The following is a 23,443-nucleotide window of genomic DNA, read 5'->3' on the forward strand; positions in this document are numbered from 1 at the left end:
CCTTTATTATGTCGCTGTGTGAACTGACACAAATGTGAAACTATCACAAGTTCATTTACACATCTGTTATATTACTCCCCCTTTGTTTGGGCTACATAGACTCTGTCTACTGGTTTTCAAAAGAAGTCTGCCTTTTAACGAGTCCACAACTGTAACAGGTTTTCTTGACTGTCAAAGGAAATTGCAGCAACACAAAGTGTGTGTGATTCAGGACTTCATCTGTGTGAAAACAAGTTATGAACACATCTCTCAAATGCAGCATATGGTGTTATGTGAAAAGACAAATCAACACAAATCAGCAATTACAGCAACACTTCAGAAAGCCTGTGAAAAGGGTGCACACCTACAAGGGGAAACCAAACAACTCATAATCTGATGAGGTTCAAGTTACTTCCCGGAGTCAAACTGAAGGGTAATCATATAGCACTGGCTCATTTCACAGTCAGAATGAGCAACAGACTATTTCCCTCCTGCATGACGAGAGTGTAGCATAGGACTTGCAGAAAGCTTTAAGATTCAATTTCAGGGGTGGATCAGTTGATAGTGAATCATGCTCTCCTGTAGGAAACCTGAAACAGGAGCTGTCAAACATCAGGGCATTCACAGCCTGTTGCAAGTGTTCAGTCAAGTCTGATTTAGCGGATAGCTGTCTCTGTGTCATGCAAGAAGAGCTCAAGCTAACCATAAGGATTTATTTTTTTCCCCAATTCTACCTATCAAACTCTTTCTCATGCCATCTTCCTACATGGCTCATTTCACTAGTAGACTACAAGGGGGAAAAAAGGGGCTAAATTGTGTTCCAAACACTGCAAGAAGGAAGCAGCAAGACCAATGCCCTATAAAACCAACAATGCCCTGTAAGACCAATGTTCAACAGTACCTATCAAAGACAGAGGCAGGTTTCAATAAAGCCAGAGAGCAAAGAGCAGGAGGAAAAGCAAACACCAACTGGGTCTTGTGCAATACAGTAAAACATTACCAAACAAGAAATCTTGACACACTCCTGGTATGAAACACTGGAACAGGTTGCCCAGAGAAGCTATGGATGCCCCCTCCCTGGAAGTGTTCAAGGCCAGGCTGGATGGAGCTCTGAGCAACCTGGTCTAGTGGAAGATGTCCCTACTCATGGCAGGGGGGTTGGAACCAGATGATCTTTAAGGTCCTTTCCAACCCAAACCATTCTATGATTCTACGTTAATAACGACCACTTACAAATGCTACTGCCAGCTAGACTCTTCATATTTAACTGTATTTCATTGTTTTCTGAGTTTTGTTTGGAGGGCTACAAAAAGTTGAAGAGTTAATGGACAATCTTCCTGCTAAAATCCTCAGTCTTCCCATTTTTCTATATGTCTTACACATCTATGGACATAGTCTGCAAGCAAAAATGGATGAAACCTGAGTTGAGAAATGAAGATGATAAGGGCATAGTTTTCTTATCAATGTGAGTCCAAGAAATAAAACAATTGAGATTAAATGAAAGAAAAAGATGTAACAGATCACTGCTGCAGTCTTAATAACATCTTATTAGGACAGTAACACATTTAGCATACTCACAGACTCATTAAACATATTATCCTGACAACATCTCTGTAAAACTGGGAATTAGCCCCTATCATTACAGGTATTTTGCATTTCAGGAATTGATCCAAAAGAAGCTACGGCCCCTGCATACACAGCCTGCTTTAACTATCTCAGTGCTACTCAATACCTAACACTACCTGTAAGTGTACCAAAATGATTCAAAGTTGGAGCCAGTTTCTCTCCTTTGCTACTTATGCGTGGCATGTCAGAGCACAGACGGATGTCTCTGCTTTGATCGATGCAGCAGGCTGAACCTCAGCACTCAGGTGCTTACTGGTTTGGGGAGTTAACACAGTAGTGGGGAGTGGGAATTATGAGCTCTCCTTGAGGTCTGTGTACCAGCTCCACATCAGGCAAGGAAAATACCTTAAACGTTGCTCCACATTAGGGAGCTCCCCAGCTTGCCACCCTCTCTGACATATGTTGGTCAACAGCAATTTCTCCATCAGTGCACTAATGAATCAGCCATTCCAAAAGTGAACGCAGGGAACAAGCATTCAGACTAAGTTAATTGTCTCTCACAGAGACAGAGAATGCTCCTTCCTCTTTCCCAATCTATTTCCCATTTCCTGAAACTGCATTACATAGCAGTTATTTAGGTATTGACACCTGATTCCTTGCGCAGGCCTCTGTTGCATTAAACTTCTAGAGAAATACATTGTTTCTGAGCAATTATATACCTGAACATGAAATTCCGCTTAAGCCATTTGGTTCTGTTCAAAAGGGACTAAAAGGCAGTAAAAATGCCACTTCATGTGTGTTGCTAAATGAACAAAGCTGTATAAATCACAGAAATTTCACATATAGAAAACTCAGTTTTTCTGTAAAACAAAGTAAGTACCACGAACATTAAGAAAGTATCATGGTATCTAGTGTAGAAAAGAAAGTTTATTCCTCATCCTTTCTCTTTCAACAGCTCCTTTGTCTCATTATGAGAGAGGTGTGGGCAATTTAATCACGTGCGTTGTCTGAGTACTCAGTGCTACGTCCCATACTTTCCTTGTAAGATGCAGGTTACTGTTGTGAACATATGGTTGCTGTCAGTTGCATTCAGTGGAGTTCTATTTAGAATGATGTTTGAGGACAGAATGCAAAATAGAATAACTTGTATTTTAGACTTTTGTATTACTTAACCAAGGCTCAAAATGTGGATAGAAATACTTCTCTGTTGCCTTAAGATGGCCTACAGTGGAGTTTCACAGCACACTAAAACTAAAGAAACCTGAGAGCTAATGTCTATGGCTATATTTTCATACATAAAGTGAAGGGAAAATTTTTTTAGGCCTTTTCAAGTACCATGGCATGGTATCACCATGACTCCTGCCTGCAAAATGCATTTTTGGAACTTCACTTGCACAAGCAGCAAATTCATTTACAAAATAAAATAGAGGCATTTGTAGCACTTTGCAATATTGTATAACAATTACTGTTCAAGAGAAAACACCGAAATTATTATCTAGCAACTATCCCCCTCTATAACCCCTCTACACTGCCCTAGTGAGGCCCCATCTGGAGTACCGTGTCCAGTTCTGGGCTCCCCACTTCAAGAAAGATGAAGAGCTACTGGAGAGAGTCCAGCGGAGGGCTGCGAGGATGGTGAGGGGACTGGAGCATCTCTCCTATGAGGAGAGGCTGAGGGAGCTGGGCTTGTTCAGCCTGAAGAAGAGAAGGCTGCAAGGGGACCTAATAAATGCTTACAAATATCTGCCGGGTGGGTGTGAGGAGGATGGGGCCAGACTTTCCAGTGGTGCCCAGTGACAGGACAAGGGGCAATGGGCACAAACTGAAGCACAGGAAGCTCCAGCTGAACATGAGGAAGAACTTCTTCCCTCTGAGGGTGACGGAGCCCTGGAACAGGCTGCCCAGGGAGGTGGTGGAGTCTCCTTCTCTGGAGATATCCAAGACCGGCCTAGGCGCGGTCCTGTGCAGCCTGCTGTAGGTGACCCTGCTTCGGCAGGGGGGTTGGACTAGATGACCCACAGAGGTCCCTTCCAACCCCGACCATTCTGTGATTCTGTGAACTGTACTTTGAGGTGGTTAGCCACTGTGTAATGTTTTAAGGGTGAATGAATACATAACAAACCACTGCAATATTTCTAACTTCAAACTGGGAACCCAAAAACGGCCAGCGTTACCAAAGCTTTGCATCTCCTCACCAGTACATACCACACCACAACTGAGACCAAGGAGCAGGCAGCCAAGTCCTCTCTAGACTCAGTACAGAATAGCCCCTTTGAATTTGTATGAACTTTCCGCCGTGCTCCTCAGGGTCCCAACAAACTCCACGTGGTCAAGGCATAAACCCAGGAAGGAAATCATCAAATTTAGATAAATGAGAGAACTTCAAGATTACTCCCAATCCAAAGGTGTGTCTTGTAGTAATGAAGTTAAGTGTACAAAACTGTATTTCAAGCAGCTTGCTTGAAAGAAAAAATGCAATGTGTTGCAAGTCCCTCAACATCTCATCCAACAAAATAAAACTAATGTCTTCTATTCGTATTTGGGTTTTTAAGTCACCAAGAATCAACATGAAACTGGAAGCTGATTAGGCCCTTGAACAGCTAGGTAAGCAAAGGAATCTAGTTAAGCTGTCTCACCCATATTGCAACAATTGAAGAGATTGATACCATGGATGTATCAATGGCTGAGAGGCTTACAGAATCATATCTACAAATATCAGAAGTTTTCAATACTTTTACTTGATTTTAGAGATGTAATTTCAGCAGAGCAAGTAAAATAAGTTATTTGCTCTTTCTACAGTCTTCTGCAGGTTCACAATTTAGTATCCACCAATATGACCAAGAATTTACATATAGCTGGCAGGTTCTGAGGCTGTCTAAATAACTTCATACAAAAGAAATTAATGAGTTGTTTGAGTTCTTCTAACCAAGAAAGACATAATAAATTAATATATCTAATTAGAACCAACCTCAGTGAGATTACATTAAAACCTCATTTTGTTCTATTAAAAAATTCAATAAAACTGTGCCAATTAAATCAGGCAATCAGTAAGAACAAGGAGATTTTCTTGATGTTTCATCTACTCTGTTTGGCGGTTAGAAGTCATTTTTAACAGCTTGTTGACAATGCTCCTTTCTTGACAGTGCCACAGGTAATATCAGATGTCAGCTTTCAAATCTGCTCCAACAAATCATCCCCGCATTGCCATCTAGCACATCTGCCTCTGCAGGTAATTGAGTTCTCCTAGGAAGTCCAGAACTTCAGCAGTGTGGGAGATCACAGTTTATAGGGTGGAAAAGGGAAAACAAAGGGAATACTGAAACTCAAGCTAAAGTGATACAGAGTGTGAGACTACAAAAGTGTAATTAGAAAGATGCTTATAACCTCTTGCAGAAGCTACTCGGTCTCCGCTTGTATATGAGCTCAGGAGAACTAAGCAGCTTACATCAGTACGCATTATTTCGTTGTCTGCAAGTCTGAAGGATGGTTCACTCTTGCCATCTATTACACTTTAACGCCTGCTGGCACTGCTTTCCTATATTGATCTTCAGCAAAAATAGATTTGGCCATACTGAGCAAGAAAAATCTACTAGCCAATTCCCAGCAGCTCTTGCTCAGCACAAAGTGCACGGACTGGGAAGAACGAGCATAAAGCATTATCATGTCCTATATTTCTTGTGTACAAATGAGAAACTGCTGTTACAGAGGCATCTGTTCTACAGGTGTAGCTTCCGTACATCTCGGCTTGTTACCTATGTCATCAGAAACAGCTCTTCCTGGAGGTTGGTCTCAAACACATAATCAAGATATTCATTAGTGGACTGATACCAAATGACAGAACTGATCAAACTGCCACATCACCAGAAAGCTCTGACAGTCTGAAAATAATATCAGTTCTAATATAAAAAAAAAAAAAAAAAAACCAAAAACAAGAAATTCCACTTCCACATACAGAAAAGAATTTGCTTTCGTCTCAAAATACACAATGTTTTGGTGCGTTCCTTCACATTCTCCAGGAAAGAAAAATTAGTCTTTCAATTCATCCACTTTTCTGCAAGAAAACCCAGCAAATGGCTACTGTATCTCAGCCCCTATAGGGTTTGACTGCAGGAAGATTCACTCCACTGCTCTGGACACTTTATAGAACAGGGCTTTACAAGGCTGGTTGAGCAGAGGGGTTTTATTTCTTCACATCCCACCCTATGGTGCCAAAAGCCTTCTGCTCCCTGTGTTTTCAGGTTCTCAGCTACATGACAGCTTAACTGAGAGCCCGAGGTCCTCCTGCCTTACAATAGCTCAACTTCTCCAAAACAGGCTACGGAAACCTACTGTTTTCAGTAGCTGATTAATAATGCAACTTCTGTTCAAACACCAGTCCATCCTGCTGAACCTTTTCTGCCACACATGGAGGTTTTGATGAAACAGCACCTTGAGAATCCCTATTCAAATTAAGTCAGAGACTGAAGAATTATTTAGGAATGACCTTCAAGATATTGAACAGTCAGGTGGTTTAGTCTTTCACAGTTTCATGGTAAAGACACTCTTCAGATTGCCTGGTTCCCCAAGTGATCTGTGTTTATTCTCCTTACTGCAGAAAGAGGTGTAAGTAGCTTTTAATAATAAATAAACACTATTGTAACAATGTTAAAGCATCCCATCTTGACATTTTACAAATAAACATTACAATTGTCCTATTTCATAATGCCTTTCCATTTGAAGTGACTTTGTAGAATATATACAATTACAGTGTTGAAGAGGCAAAATTGAAATTAAGTGAACCTGAAAATATTTGTTTTGTACTCATTTCACCATTCAAAATTTTACAATTTTTTTATTCTACCTGCAATGAAGAGGAAAGTAGAAAACTTGAAGTCCTTCCTACAACTGTTTCTCCCCATTTACAGGACTGTCTCTGTGAGCTGAGTATGGAGTGGAAAGGAGGTTGTTCCTGTGTTGTCTATCTAATCTTCACTTTTAAATGCAAAACAGCCTCTGCGACAAGGCAGCTGTCACTTTTGAGCTATGGAATATTACAGTGACTCACTATGATCCCTATCTCCCACTCACACTCCTGGGTGCTTTGCACTTGTTTTGTTCTTTGGGTTTTTTGTTTTGCTTTATCTGAAATTCAGTCATTTGGACTGAGAACTGCAGGATATAAGAAAACATAATGCTTCTGAGCTGTATTTTAAAATGTAGTGGCGCTTTACTGCTTCGCTTCAAAGTATGCAGTACACTACAGGGTTCTTAAATCCCAAATCTCAGAAGCTACTGTCTTCTTTATCTGCCCAAGAGATTAGCAACTTTCAGGAAAGCAAGAGAAGCAGGACCCGTCTCAAAAACTTGCATCGGTACAACTTTTACAACGCAGTATTTAACAAAGACATAAGCCATTCCTGTTCCATCTATCATTCTTGTGCACATGTTACATTTTATTAATTCAGGACCTCTGGGACAGTCCCATAAATCTGTATGGAGCTGGGGGTCTGGGGTGGGGAGGGGTGTTTGGTTTTTGTGGGGTTTGGCAGGGGGGTAAGGAGTACTCTGTGCTCCAACATGCCGTTGTTGCTCCTTTGGATCTTAACACACATAATACCATTTAAACATATTGTAACAACCTGCGTGATAAAGCCACTGCTGCAGCAGTTGTCATTTGAACATTAATACTGCAGCTGGTTTAAATTTCAGAAATTTAATAAAAGGGCTTTGTCTATATTAAGGACCAGAGGGGAAAAAACTTTCTTTTTTTTCCAATAAAAAGACTAGTAGAAGCACAAAAAAAAATTTGAAACAAGCAGAGATGATCTCTAGAATTCTTAAAACATACATCATAAGAACTTCTCAATTTAGAGCCATCTCTGGGAAAACAGAACAAAATCAATCCTATTTGTAAATATAAAAAAACCAGACCTTGCGAGTTTTTTGCATTTATTTAATCACTAAATGAAAGGATTCGAAAGGTCTGATTCACTTGCTGGGGTTCAACCCTGAACATTTTTCTGCAGTTCTGTCATATAGGAGTTTAAAACTCCAACTCTGGCTAACCCTTTTACACTTTCAGTAAAAACTACTTGCAAACTGTCACTGAGAAGGTTTCCAGAAGGAGTCAATCAGTGCACGGGGTGCATGGCTTCCTTCTAGTCTCCCCTTTCCAGACTTCTTTCTCCACATATTCTAATTTGTCCTTGTCCAATTGTACGTCATTTTCTGACAAACCTGAAAACAAAAACCTGCTGGCTAATTTACAGCACCACCATTAAAGGAGGCCCCGCATGGACTGCGCATCATTAGAAAGTTGTCAAGTATTCATGGAACAGACTTTGGGTACTGAAGAAATGCTGTTGTTTGTTGTTCCTCAATTAGGTATATTTGTTATAAAAACAGCACAAGTAATGACGCCATTAACTGATTTATACTAAGTATGCAGAATGAACTCGTCCTACTCTAGACATCAGAAAATCACATCAAAAGTACTGCTGAGAACGCCTGAACTGCAAGGGAACTTCCCATCTGAAATCATGTCAGAACAACTGCAAGGAGAAGAACATGCAATGAAGGAGTAAATTTCTGGTGCCTGCTAAGGGATGAACTGTGATCGTCATTTTTCCAGTAGAGGAGCTACTCGGAAGTCACCGAAGTTTCTAAGGACTGAGCTCACACAGCAGTTTTTTTTCTCTGTAGGGATACTACTAGTATCTCTTTCATCCTTCTGATCCTTGTGTTAATATATTCATTATCCTTCAGCCAGAAGGGGAACTGATGACTAGACAGCCAGGAACATGGAAAATTCTTTTCATTTCCATGCCTAAATTGTTTCCAGTTTTACTGTTCTTTGCAAAACTGAAATGCCATGCAAGTAGCCCAGGTTTTATACTCCACTGAAAGCTGTGAAAAGGATGGAGGTTTTTCTCATTTAGAAGATCATTACTAAATTCCCTTGAAAACTATTCAAGCAGCTTTTAATTATCTGATGTATTATAATGATTTACTAATGGTATAGAAAAGGTTATCTCATTTTTTCAAGTCTGCAGTCCTTGGGAAGTAAATTCATACAGGCCAGATACATATTCAACAAAAGCATATATGCAAATCAATTATGTTGCACTGTGAGTTCATTGCTTCGATTATTTCAACTGGATTAGCTTTTGATACTGGATGATAACCAAGTTATATTTTCATGCCTAACAGAGAAAAAATACATCTTGATGACATTTTGAAGATTTGGAATATTGCCTAGAAATACTATATTAAGTAGCTATGAGACATATGAAGACATTAAGGAGTCTAGAATTAATACAAAATCTAACTGAGCAATTTAGAACTACTTTCTGACCTGCAAAGAGAAAAAGAAAGTACACAAGCCAGCTATGAACAAAGTTTGGGGTTTTCAGGTTTAAGACCCTGGAAACAATAGGGCAAATTCAAAGTTCTCTGAATAAAGTGCTGCTGATGGTAGACTTGAGCTTGTGCTATCTCACACACTGAAAGGCAGAAAAAAAATCTATTAATGCATTTAAACATTTTTAGATGACAGGTTTTTCAGCACAGGGAGAGAGATTGCTCGGATAGCTAAGTTTTTCCATTTAAAAAGTTTTCACTTAGTCTATTCTTCCACCTGGCCACACTCAAAAGAAAAGGTCATTTCAATAGATTAATTCATTCATCTGCACCTTCTGCTCTCCTCTTTGCCTTTTATTTTCTTTCTTCCCAGGAAATACCTCCTCTGATGAAGATATGCCGGCATAAAAACCTGAGGCAGACTGAAATCAACTCCAAATCACAATTCTAAGGCAAGAAGGAACTCGTGCAATCAGTCATTTTAACCTGCACAAAGCAAACCACAACCTTCCCTAAATTCATATCCATTTCAAGTCCAGCAACTATGATCGAATTAAATCTCAGAAAAACACCAATGACCTAAAAAATCTCCTCCATTATGGAATTTTCATTGGCAGAGAATGCACCATGGCTCATGATAAGTATTTCTAAGGAAAATTCTGTATTTACTTTATTTTCAATTTTTCTCATTTCAAATTCTAGCCATATGATTTACTATAACTTTCCTTGCTAAAATGAAGAGTCTTCCACTTCCTCGCATCTTTTGTGAAAAACTGAAGACACTGCATTTGTGATTTCTTTACATCCCCCACAAAAAAGACCTTGTTTACTATTACTTAATCCATTTCTTAACTCTTCTCTAGACGACAACCATTTTTCAAAATAAGGATTAAACATCATAATGGAATATATTATGCTAATAAATGTTGCATCAAACACTTAAGCAATCTAATCCTCCACATATTACTCAGTACTGCTCTGTTTTTTAATTCAGAAACTATAATTTCAGATGAGCCCCTCATTTCATGAAGGATTTCTAATGCCTAAAATGATGCTTTGTATTCTATATTTACTAATTTCAAGGCTACCACCTAAAGAAAACGTGTTTTGATAGAAGCAAATGTGTGTATAGTAGGTATGAAACCTAGGCTGCATCTAACTGATCTTTTAAATGACAAGAATATCTTATTTTGTGTATTAAATATATATATTGTAAGATATATTTGTGGACTTGCCAAATTTAGAAGACACTCCCCAACTCTTCAGATGCCACAGCCTCTTTTAGGAACCTATTTTCTCCTTCCTTTCTCTCATTTGTCTTCTCCTTTTCTTCAAGCACTTTTTAAAAGAGCTTGTCAAATCTGGTTTATAGCTTAGACAGGGGGAACAAAGGGCAAGAAACATCATTAAGTATCAATCTTCTAGCTTTAACAGCCTAGGTGAAGGGATCTTAAGGGCCCAGAATTCAAAAACGTGATCTAATCTAACAGTTATGACTTCCCCTTTTAATTTTTTTAATGGGGTCTAAAATATAAACATGTTTGCAGGGGGAGGGGTGAAAGTTAATCCTGGTTACCATGTCACTCTACAAATCAAAAGCAAGCAATCCATTACAGATAGTTTTGAGGGCAACAGTACTACAGTGGTATTCCTGATGGATTTAGAAATTATGGTCTGTGGAACTTCACAGGCATTAAGCATGAAAATAAAACCATTAGATCTTCTCAACAAATGGAGTCACTATTGAAGGATATATTTTTTTCCTGCTCACAGTTGGGTTTTTATTTTTCCAAATTGGAAACACACCACACAGAGGAAGTAATAACATTGCAGTAAAGTATTCAAAGCCCAATTTTTATTCACATTGATTATCTTTTACATTTTGAAGTATTGCCTTTGTACATCCATCTGTAAATGGTTATCAGATAGGAATTCAAACTCCTTCGTTCATTAAACCATTTTGTGAGAACACTGCTTTACTTTTGTTATATCTTTGGGCAAAGTGGAAAGGAAATATTACATGTATGGTATTTCATTCACCTTCCAAATTCAAAATCTGCATTCCTTTTTCTGAACTTCACAAGTCACAAGAATATATACATTTTTAGTCTCAATTTTACCACTAGAATATGAAGTGTACACAAAAAAAATGCATTTTCCAATCAGAATCTGAACGGTTTCATGAGCACCTGACCCTGACTTTCTCCATTTTGATTATATCAAAATTATTTGCATGTCCCCAAAATACAAGAAACCACCTTTTTTAGATGATGAGTAGATGACAGGCTGCAAATAAAGAATGAGGGAACTTTCCAATAGCAAAGTTAAATTGTTTATGATTCAAAACAGTGTCCATGAACACACCTGGTCCCATCATACCAAACAAATACATTGTGATGATGAGGCAACTAGGATGACATACCTGATTAACTATTGCTTAAAGGACAAAAAATGCCTTCTCTCGGGGCACTCATTCCAGATCTAAAGTGTACATCCTGATCGTTTGACCATCAACAGCTTTCGATGTTATTTGGAGTGTGATTCAGGCAAACTTTTGTCCTTAGTAAAGTACTAAATTAAGTACTGTGTCATTACCACAAAAAATATTCCTGAGTACACATGGCTTTGGATTGGGTTTTTTTTTGTGTAACAGCTAGGTAGAGTAAACTACTTACATATCTTGGCGTGTAGGAAGATATACGTAACTTCTTCCACCATGTAAACCCTAGAAAGAAAAGGCTTCCCAAAGACCAAGAAAAAAAAGCTATGCCATTTTTTGTCATGTAATTTGTTCTGAGTTTGCATACACAGACACCCTACACAGACATTTCTGCAAAGGATCATTAAGTAAAATGTACAACAAAAATACGTGCATTTTAATATAACAGCTGAAAAACTAGAGGTAACACTTCAAGCTGCCAGTCTATTTCTTGCACATTTGCTGCAGAAGTTCATGTGTTCCCTCACTTGTTTTCAGGATACTAAAACAAATGCTCTCATGCAGATATTGGTCAACTATCTTTTTAACTGTTCCCTGTTACATCTTTGGGGCTTCATTTTTCAGGGTGCAGAGTGCTCACAGATCCCATGAATTTCCTAGTTACTGTAAACAGGACTATTGCAGGCAACAGATTTTATCTAGCTGGTGGAGGTATCCCACAAAGATTCTGCTACAAATGCCAGCTGTATTTCTTTGATAAGGCAACATGCATTGTAAATAAACAAACAAACAAAAAATAACCAAAATGAAAAGCCTTATCAAGCCAGGATGTTTAGCAGAATGGAGAGAAGAGGATGATGGAAGAGGAAAATACGCATCTCAACAAATTACTGGAAGGCACTAATGGAAGAATGAGGGCAAATAAGAGTCTATACAGAATACAGTAAAGCAACACAACTGATCAATTAAATAACAAACTATTAATGGTCACTGTAGTCTCCAAGGGACAAATTCATGCAAAGTAGTGGAGTTATACATAAATGACTTGATGCATTGACTATCTTATGAGTAATGACTGCAGAATCAGATGCTACAGTCTTTGGATTTATGTCCGTCACTGAGTTGTTGCATGGTGAATCATATCTAAGCAAGAAAAGAAAGAACCTAAGTCTACTTCTGAATCTGCTTGATCTCTTTCACAGAAAAATACTATACCATGACAATTATTTATTTATAAAAGCAGTATCAGTCTATAGAAGCTGTTGATAATACAATAATAATTGTTGGTAATACTGCTCTAAAATAAAAAGAAAAATGAGGTAACAAAGCAAAATAAAAGGGAGATTCCTTCAATAAAATTTGCTTAATAGTTCAATCATTGCAATTTCAATGTAAAATAATCTCCACAAGGACTCTACTCTGCAAAAAACAACCAACAATTAGCATAGTCACTGCTGCAACTTGCAGAATCTGACAATGAATACTCAATAAATCATAGATGGAAAATTTCTAAAGGCTTGAAAGAAATTACATGCATGTGTTATCATACATAATGAAGCTCCTTTCGCCATGCTCACACATGAAGTGCTTCTCATGAGAAATACTATTTTACTTCCATTTTTCCAAGGTTTTCTCATTTATTTAAGATACAAAATTTCTTTCCCAATAGCCATGTTCAAATTATTATTAAGAGTTACTTCATATGTAAGTACAAAATTGTGGTTTCTATTATGAAGTAGAATAAAATAGACTGCAAGAATAGCCATAAGATATAAGCGCCCTCATAAATCAATTTAATTTCCCTATACAAAATATACAGCTTTGCAATCACCTAAAGCCTCCAATAGTTGGATATATGCATCTAACATGAAATTGAAGCTGTATAAGCTACATGTTGGATTTTTTTTAATAAGATTCATGAACGACTTGCTCTGCCTTTTGCAATGTGTAGCAGCACTGTAGAGCTGTCAAAACACTAATCATTGAAGAAACATTCCATAAAGAGCATTGTCTTTGTGGTTTTGGTTAGCATCACCTTCTGTTCCATGTTGATTTTTGGCCATTTCTTAGTATCTACCATTATAATAGTAAAATGATTACTTTCTACCAGTATCCGAAATAGTTCATAATTACCAAGAATCTGTTCTTCTGTACAATGGTGTTAACTAAATAGCTCTGCCAAAGGACTTCTATAAGGTGATGATAAGATTATATGCTGCCTGAACAGCACATACTGTATAAGAGTTTTCTTCTGATAATCTGAGGTACATCAAGATAGATGTTTACTCAAGCAAGAGACAGGTTTCCACTTCAGAACAGGACTTCCCATCAACACTATTCATGCGAAAATAAAACTAAAAAATAAAAGTAAACACCTTTGTAAGTATCATGTATTATCTCATGATGTAACTTGGCAGAGTGGAAGACTTCAGAATGAGCAAAGCATAAAGGCCAGCTATATACTCACGATAAACCATGATTATCACGCACTGTTAACTACACTGAAGGCACCTGGCCACAGCTTACACGGGCAGACCCAAAGCGGTGCAGATCTGCAGACAGACCCAAACGAGGTAGCTCAGGCGCTACTGTCACAGCAGTCACAGCAGTCACCACGGACAGGTGCCAGACAGCTAGGACCTACTCTTTCGGTGGATTTTGTTACATACTTGAAGTCCTCCTGAGGCTGTAACTATACTAATGCTATTACCATCCAGCCTAATCCATTTACTTCAGCTCTGCCTATGATGTCAAGCAATGTATTACTTGTAGACACATCCGTGTTACCTAGAACAGAGGAATCACACGATGCGAGTAAGGATTTTCAACCCACTCTTTAGTATTTGAATAGCTGTCATGGTTGTAGGCTCCAGGCGTGTTAGGTTTCTGCACAGGCACTTTCTAAACAATAGGATGCCTGGAACAGACAATTTCTAGCAACAAAACAGTCGTCTTCCTAGATCAGCTGCTTTAGTTGTAGGTAGACGTAATGAAAAGTGAGTTAAGGGAAAATATAGGGGAAGGGAGTAATTGAGACATTTCCCATATTTGTTGCTGAGTTATTTTTACAAAACCCCACAAAACCTAAGAAATTCACTCTTCAAAACTCATTTTTACCTAAGATAGTTTTATGCCTGAAAGTGCTCAGATTTGAATGCCAAAACCTTAATCAAGCACAATCGCACTGAACTCTAGAAACACTCCATTTTCTGTCAGTCTATTTTTTCCAAACCAAATCAAAACTTTCAAGAAATTATCATTTTCTTGCTGGAAAGTATGCTTTCATTAAAGCAAAAATGTTTACTACTATATGCATATATAGGTATATATGTACGTGTATCTCACCTCAAAGACAAATGTTGGTCATTTACCCATATACCCAGGGTGGGTATAATTCACTCTCTCATTAAACCCCACTATAATTTTGTAGAAGCCGACACGAGAGCTTAAAGAACAGTTGAGTGGAAAAGTGCTAAGGTAGTAGCATGGCAATGAAACTAACAGGCAAAATTCTCTCTACCATGGTAATTTGTACAGAGCCACAGATGTCCAGGAAACCAATGTACCAACACTTAACATTACACATTAAGCATTTGCATATGTGTTTTATGTAGCTACCAAGTCGTGTTTGTAATGTTCCGTAGCCACCCTTAAAACATAATAGACTCGTTCATGGTAATATTACTTCTGCTCTTGTGGGGCTGTATGTGGAATGCATGAGTAACTGAGAACAGAAACAGGACAAAAGGGGAAAAAAAAAATCTATTTCAGTTACACGTGTAAAATTGCATTTAGTGAACTGAATTCTGCCAAGCCAATGGAACAGCCTGTGACACAAACCACTTTAAAATTAGGCCATGAGAATCTATCCAAGTCACAATCTTTCCAAAATGTGAACACATATTAAGAGCCTCTATTGCTCATAACATCATATTAGCTCCATAATGCTTTGGTCCTGCTTCATGAACAAAGAATGCCTTAAAACTCAACCAAGTAGCAACACTAACTAGGAGCAGCAACTGAACAGATTAAATACACTTTTTAATATCTTTCAAGCTGCACATTGAAAAAGAAATCCTACAAATAAAATAACTGCAAAAGCGCACACTTTGTGTGTCCAGTGGCTTTTCAAAGGCTTATACTGTGGTGATGAGTAGAGCTTTAATAACTCTGGTGATACTATCATGTTACAGCATAAATAAGATATGGAACATTTGGAGAAGTTTGAATTCAAAAGGACTCACTGATTGGCAGACAGCTATAACCAGAGATGTTTGGCAATACTATCTCCAAATGAAATGAGCTCTATGAACAAGGACCCATAGGGTGAACTTCGTTTTGCTGTTGTTTTCCTTTCTCATCTGAATGCATTTAGTTACTGTAAACTGCTAACAATGAGGTATTTGGCTGACTGCGTTTACAGTAGTTTGGTCTCTCTCCATGTCTGGTTGGACAGATGTGCATATCCTAAAAACGTCTTACCATGAGACACGATGTTTGTTAACATGCACTCAAGGTGAAAGGTGTATTATGGACCAGAGCTGAAAGGTACTGGAGCAATACATTGCACCCTAGAATAGAAACGTAGGAATAGGCCTGTATATGAGAGCAGTGCATCACACAACATACATGGAAACACAAGACACACATACTGAACACAGGCTTCAACACCAACAGCTTTCTTACTTGGACTTCTAAATGTCTACATAGGGCCTATGAGCCATTGGGTTAGTGCATACCCTACAACAGCTTTTTTCTGAAACGATATAAAGCCTGAATTTTCACTTCTGGAAGTACTCATACTTGTCATATGACATCTGTCCAGATATGTCTGCTCCAAACATACTGGAATGCAGAATTGAGCTGCCGCACTTTGCTTGAAACAGGGTAGCTTTGGCGACGGAAGCATCTAGTCAAAGCAACACGTATTTAATCAAGGGCTAATATACAGCTGGAAAAGTGAATATCCAGGGTGAGTGACTACAAAATATGATACAAGACTAGAGAAGAAGAAAGGGTGAAAAAAAATATATTAAGAGATACTGAAAATGTACGCAACAAATTTATGCAGATCAAGGCATTCCTTCTTTACTACATAAGCAGTGCCTGGCATGTGATGTGAGCAGCATAATAATAATTTTATATATATGGAAAATATGTACCATCTGTGTTCTAGGCACGAACTGTAAAATGCAGCATAAAACAATTAAAATCAACAGAGACAAAGTTCAGGGTACAGAAAGCTTTTGATCCACAAAAATGGCAGATGTTATACTTGAGTGACTGAAGACCAAAAACACGAATGAGAGCAAGTACAAGTCAGCCTTTAAAAGTACGGCTCAATCCATATGCCAAAGAGCTATTTGGCACCTTTTTCATATTCCTAGTGAGACAGAGAAAGAAAAAGAACAATTTATTTCAAAAATTTAATTAGGTCACAAGCTAACAAAAAGTCACTAACTCTTTCTAATGGATTTCAGTAAGTCCTTCCAAGTTCAAGCTCAGAAATTCATAAAAATTTACATTGTACTGTTACTAAAGCACAGCTTTTTCCAGAGTTTTAGGCTAGTGGGCAGAAGCTTTCATATTTCACTTTTTCAGAGAAGCATCCCTGAAGTACACCTGTTCCGCAAAAAGTCTCAGGCCTATCATTCTTCAGGCAGCACAAGCAATACACTTGTATGGACAAAACAATAAACCATTTCTATGTTATGTTCTGCCTTTCTTTTTAGGGTTTAAGGTAGTCTTCTTCCAGAACACTGTGTCCCCTCAACTAGACTGCCTAGCTGCAGATTTCTTCAGTGAACCACGAGCCCTACAGATTTTCAGCTACAGCTAGTCCTGATCTCATTCTCCCTTCAAAGTCTTCCCGTTGCTGCTCCTGCTGTTGCTACCAGCTATTTCTTTACCACTTTTTCAACCTCCCTGACTGCTACTTCAGCTCTAGTCTACATTCCACCTCCAACAAATCAGATATAACAGCTTTTCCTTCATCTTAGGCCTATTCCTTAGCATGCTCTTTATCAGATATTAAGATTAATTTAGTTCACTAGTGTGTTGGGTTTACTAGTGCACACTGCTAGTGCAGTTTTATTCTTCCAGTGTATTGGGTTTACACAGCAAGGTGCTGGCAGTAGGGTTGCTGCAGGTGTGCAGGGGAAAAGATCAAGGATTGTCCCCATGCTGGACACGGACAGTTCCAAAATGGACCTGCTGCTGGCTGAAGCCGAGCCGATCAGTTTAAAAAAGGGTAAAAAAATGCTGGGCCGCAGCTGTGAGAGACAGGGGTGAGAAAAACAGTGAGAGAAATAACCCTGCCGAGATCAAGGTCAGTGAAGAAGAAGGGGGAGAAGGTGATCCAGGCACCAAAGCAGAGATTCCCCCGCAGCCCATGAAGAAGACCACGATGCAGGTTGTCCCTGAAGCCTGTGGAGAGCACCACGTTGGAGCAAATATGCACACTGCAGCCCATGGAGGAGGGCACATACGCCGGAGAGGGTGGATATGCTCTGAAGGGAGCTGCAGACCATGGCGAGCCCATGCCGGTGCTGTTTTTTCTTGAAGGACTGTAGTCCATGCAGAGGACCCATGCTGGAGCAGGAGAAAAGCATGAGGAGGAAGCAGCAGCAGAGAAATTATTGCGGTCTGACCCCAACCCCCATTCCCCATCCTCCTGTGCCACTGAGAGGGGTTGTACGAGGTAGATGAGTCAGAAGTGAAGGAGTCAAGTTGAAACTGGGAAGGAAGGTGTGGAAGGAAGGTGTTTTTAGTCTTGTCTTTGTTTCTCACCATCCTACTTTATTTTAAATTGGCAATAAATTAAATTGATTTTCCCCATGTTGTGCCTGTTTTGATTGGGACAATAACTGGTAACTGATCTCCCTGTCTTTATCTCAGCCCATGAGTTTTACCATCTCATTTTCTCCCTCTGTCCTGTTGAGGAGGGGGAGTTATAGAGCAGCAGGGTGGGCGTCTGGCAGCCAGCCAAGGTCAACCCACCACATCCAGCTAATGTTCAGATGCTAGGAACCTCATGCACACTCATCTGACTCATGGTACTCCTAGGTATTCATCAGAGAAGTAAGCTCCTACCATTAACCAGAACCTAGATGCCAAACAAAGGTTCTTCAAATGAACCTAACAACCCTTACAGAATAACAAAGCTATTGGAGACATCAAGTCTACAACAATATTTGTAACTGTACCCATCCTGCATAGGACTACTGACAACTGGTATTATTTATCATTTCCAAAACTACAAAGAATTGTACAGAATTATTAGGTATCATAGCAGGATAACTAAATTAGTATTTTAGATATATCTAGGCACAAGGCAGAAAATAAAGAATAAATAAGAATAAAGAAAATAAAGAATACTCCAGGCAAAGCAAATCCTTGGAGACTATCACAAAAAATCTCACTATAGCAATGAAGAAAGTACATCCAAGGGAAATGTCTTTGTCGTGTCTGTTCTAAAGCAGTTACTATATTAGCAGCAATATCTAGTCTGTTTTTCAGGCATCGTTACAGAGTGCGATGAAGGCTTTGGTGAAAGTATACAATGAGATGTCAATTACTAACCAGGGTATCTTCAGAAGGATTACTAATCACACATTCAATGTGAAGAATGACTCAGTTGAAAAGAAGTTATACATTCAAGTTAATCCTGCGTTTTATGCGAAATGAGAACTAAACTAAGTCCCAATATGGTAAGCTAATTGAAAATCATTTTTTGTTTAACAAAGGTATTTTCCTATGTTTTGCGTATCCAACGGATCTCTATATGTGAATTTGTCAACAAATTTCTCTTCAGATTAGTTTTAAGAGAGCTTCATGCATGCATTGCCTCTAAAATACAACTGATTTTTTATCCTTGTAAGACCAGACTTCTATTTCATTAGTGTAGACTTCTTGTAATTAAACAGTCATGTTCTCCATGAGATCTACAGCTTCAAAAATGCATGTTCTATATTTGCAGAATATTAATTTTAACAGAGTTTTTATCTTCACTGTCATTTTGCCAGTTTTCATTTCCAGTTTGACTGCATCTGCTTTCAGGAAAGAGCCACACTTACATTTGTTGTATCTCCTTGAATCACTCACAACACCTTAATGTAACTCTCACGTCAAGTGAATCCTCTCTGAGCTACATGTCATTATCTCCAGTTAAGTATGAGAAAATTAAGACCAGTACTTGTAAACACAATTGATAATGAAACACTATATATCAAATTCAAAGATTCATGAAGCCACAAAATCTGTGTTAAAATTCACTGCTTCAGAATAAATTTACGAGACTAAAGAGAAAAATCCAAGTAATCAAACAATTCGTAGTTTATTTTGGTTTTCCTGCACACTGCAGTCCAATGCTATACACAACATGATCATCCATTATCTAGAAATCTCTAGTTTGATGTGGTCCAGTAAGATGGGATACAATTGAGGTCCAGATACAGAGTAAACTTATGCTTGGAGGTGAACTGGTAACTTACACTGACATGAGAAAACTATTGTAAGTGGCAATTTCCACAGACGACGCAGCACTGCTATATATGCAGAATTAATTTAATGTAGATCAATCACTGGAAAAGTCTCTGAAATAGAGACTGTCTAATTACCACTACTACTGTTTGAATGAAAGACTACTAGGACAATGCCATGAATAGGTAATAGCAAGCAAATACCGAACCTTTCCTCTTTTTCCTTGTTAAAGGGGCAATGCTGATTGCATCAGCACAGGCACGCTGCGTCTAAGGCACCGCTGTGACTTCCTGCGCCCTGCACAGACGACCAGCACGTACGCAGTAAGTCTGATGTATTACAGCACAGGTGAAGATTGACTCCAACGTTACCTGTGGTGGCCAACTCTACAGGATTTTCTGTGGGGTTCCACAAACAGTTTTAGCATCAAAAGAAAAAGGAGCAAAAAACTCAAGTGCAGGAATTTGTTACAGCAATTTTGCAATAACTTCCAATATATCTTAGAATTCTGGCCTAATTCTGTTTCTTTGGATTTCACTGACGCAGGACTCGGATCTACTATTCAATATTCTAGAATAGGTAAGAGAGTTCTTGTTGCACCTAACTCCACATTTAAAAACTCAATGTTATGGGCAATTGAACAGGAAATAATGGCTGCAGGAGAACGCTAAGTGCTTCAGGTCTATTCTGCTGCTAGATTTACTTGCTAGGATAAACAGCATTCCTCTTCAACTGCTTCAAAGCTTTGTTTTGCAAAATCATACTAACTTCTTTGCTTGTAACTCTTGGGCTTCTCCAAACACAGCCATACAGATTTGACTACATCTGTTGAAATAATTCTCTGCTTTTACTACTGCAAACCCATTCAACAGGTCGACTTCTTTTGACTGGAAGGTGGATGAGATGATGAATGAAAAATGGGTATAAAATTCTCCAAAACTGAAATGACAGCCTTTGGTCATCACCTCGTATCTAAACAAACGTGCAAGAAATTTCATAGGATGGAGCAGCAACCCCAAAGTCACAGCTATCCAAAATAGACGGGCACTTCTTCACTAAAGTCAAGATGGCTGTGCCACTTCACATCAACTCAGTTCCTCACTCCTCTGGGTTTTACTGTAGTTAGATAAATAATGTGGTCTACAGGAAAAGCTGATTTAGATTCCATGACAGCATCATTATGAACTTCCAAGAGCTGATAGCTAAGAAAACAGTATGTAAGTTGGTCATCATAGAATCTCATATACTTTAGCTGAAGTAGAAAAGCAGCTGTTTGTTTATCTAAAGATCTTCTGCTCAAGGACTGATTCCTCAAATAACTACAGGCAGACTCTTAGGGAGTTAGCAAGGATGATATGGCATTTAATCTGGTATTTTACTAGGTACATTACCTCTTAAATGTTCACTTTTTGCAAAGTCATTCCGTAGTCACTTACCTTACCACTGAATCATAATGAACACAACTGTCAGCAAGGACTATAAGGTGATAATTAATCAATATGTACTGCCAAAAATGTTGCCATTCGATAATGTCCATTATCTTAGTACTATAAAGAATGATTTCAATGACAAGTTACAATGATATTGTAATTTTTTTTTCCCCAGATACTAGACATTGTTAACAAGCACTTGGTATCTCTTTCTGAGCCAAGAAAGTCTCTGTTTGCTGTAACATTTCTCTTTTCTGCACACTGTCATGGAAAGGAATTTTCTAACACAATTTATAGGTTAACTGAGTTATTTTATTTTTGGCAATCTGTATTAATAATTAAAATGGAAGCTCCTATGTACAAGGACAGTCTTCCACTTTGTTCTGAATACAGTAGGTCCTCACATCTGAAAGAAACCACTAGTACACACAAATACTTGATAGATTACATGACACATGGACTTTGAACATTTAAACTGTGATCTGCTGTCTATAGCGAGGGTTTGAAATGCAGGTTAATGTTAATCAAGGAATCTTATAAAATTATATTAATTTGAAAAAAGATGTGCACCTGGAGCCGACAGCCCAGCCCGGGCGCCCTATCAGACTCAGTTACTCATCGCCTCAGCAGAATTGCGAGCTACTGGATGTCAGGATTGCACTGAAGCAACCTGACTAGCCCAGCCTCTCCTCATAAAATGCAATCATGGCTTTCTGTAGGATTAGATTATCTATTGGCAGCATTAGCCAAACAGCTTTCAGCCATCAATGAGTTAATTTTAGTCCTTGATTAACTGATAGAAAAGTCAAAGAGGAATGCAGTTTTCTTCCTTTGAGGCCTTGCAGTTCATAATCAATTCCACATTACTCAGATGACAAACTACTCAAATGGCACAAAAAATAAGTAACAAAAAGGAGCATCGGCATCCTATAAGCAATAATACTTTGTGAACACATTATATATGAATTAGCGTGCGTACATTACTTTGAGTTAACACAAATATAATTAAAAATAAAACTAATTTTGCCAGTACAGCACTAACAAAGCAGGGCTAATTTAAAACTACTACTATTAATTAAAAACACAGTTTAGTTAAATGTAATTGTTAAGTCAAATTATGTCAGTGGACTCTACTTAAGAGTTCAACTGGATGAAACAACTAACAACAACCAAAAAAAAATTCTATGAAAAAGTAATTACAAAAAGCTTTGCAAAAGACTATGAACAACTTTAACATGCACCTGGCATACATTTAGAAAAAAGATGTCATCTCCTCCAGACTGAACAGTTTGCATGAGTTCCATTCTGCAGGAGTGATCCTGCAAAACAACTAGGGAATACGTCTTCGAAAATGGCACAGACACTATTTCCAAAAGATTTGGTTCAGTCATCGTATCTCTGAATGTAAGGCAAACGAAGAGTCTTCAGCTACTTTTTGATGTTTCATAGCAAAAGACTGTTGTGGGACTTGCCAAAACAAGTATTGCCTGTGACATTCTGCGCTCCTGTGAGAGTCTGCATGACAAAAAAAGTAGCCCAGAATTGTCTTGTAGCTATTACCAGACTAGTTAGTGCAACATTAGTTACAATGCAAGTTCAGATGTATGGAGACTAGGACATGTTTTACTCTCATCTACGAATGAAACTTCAACCGAGAAGGTGAAAAGAAAGGTTCATCTGTCAGTGGCTCAGGTGAAGTGAGTTAGTGGTTTATGTCTACATTTTATTTAGGTCTCTACTTCTCAGTGTCAGTTAATGTCATTTAATGAGATAACTCTATCATGTTAGGATTTTATAGCCAGAGCAAATGAATGGTTGCCATCTACCTTTAGGTTACATATTAATCCCTAAATATGGGTATTTTGAGATTTGTGGTTATGCTTATCCTTAAAAGAGGTATAAAAAAGTGAGAACTTTCTTTTCCTTTTTTTCTTTAGCTCTTCCCGTGAGATCTCAGGCATATCAAAGCCAATATTCCCTTTGACCAGTCAGTAATACAGCACAAGATCTTTGGCATACTCAAGTCAAAGTATAAAACCAAAAAGACAGTAGTCCAAAATTTGCAACCACATAGTTAAATGTGAATTCATCAACTCACCGATCAATGATCGTTGACTCCTTGATTAATTCATTCACTGATTATTTAAAAAATCTACTAAGAACATTGTAGTCCTGTAAATTCTCTCACTATTCAAAATCCATATGGAAA

Source organism: Opisthocomus hoazin, chromosome 5 (genome assembly GCF_030867145.1).
Source record: "Opisthocomus hoazin isolate bOpiHoa1 chromosome 5, bOpiHoa1.hap1, whole genome shotgun sequence".
Classification (NCBI taxonomy): domain Eukaryota; kingdom Metazoa; phylum Chordata; class Aves; order Opisthocomiformes; family Opisthocomidae; genus Opisthocomus; species Opisthocomus hoazin.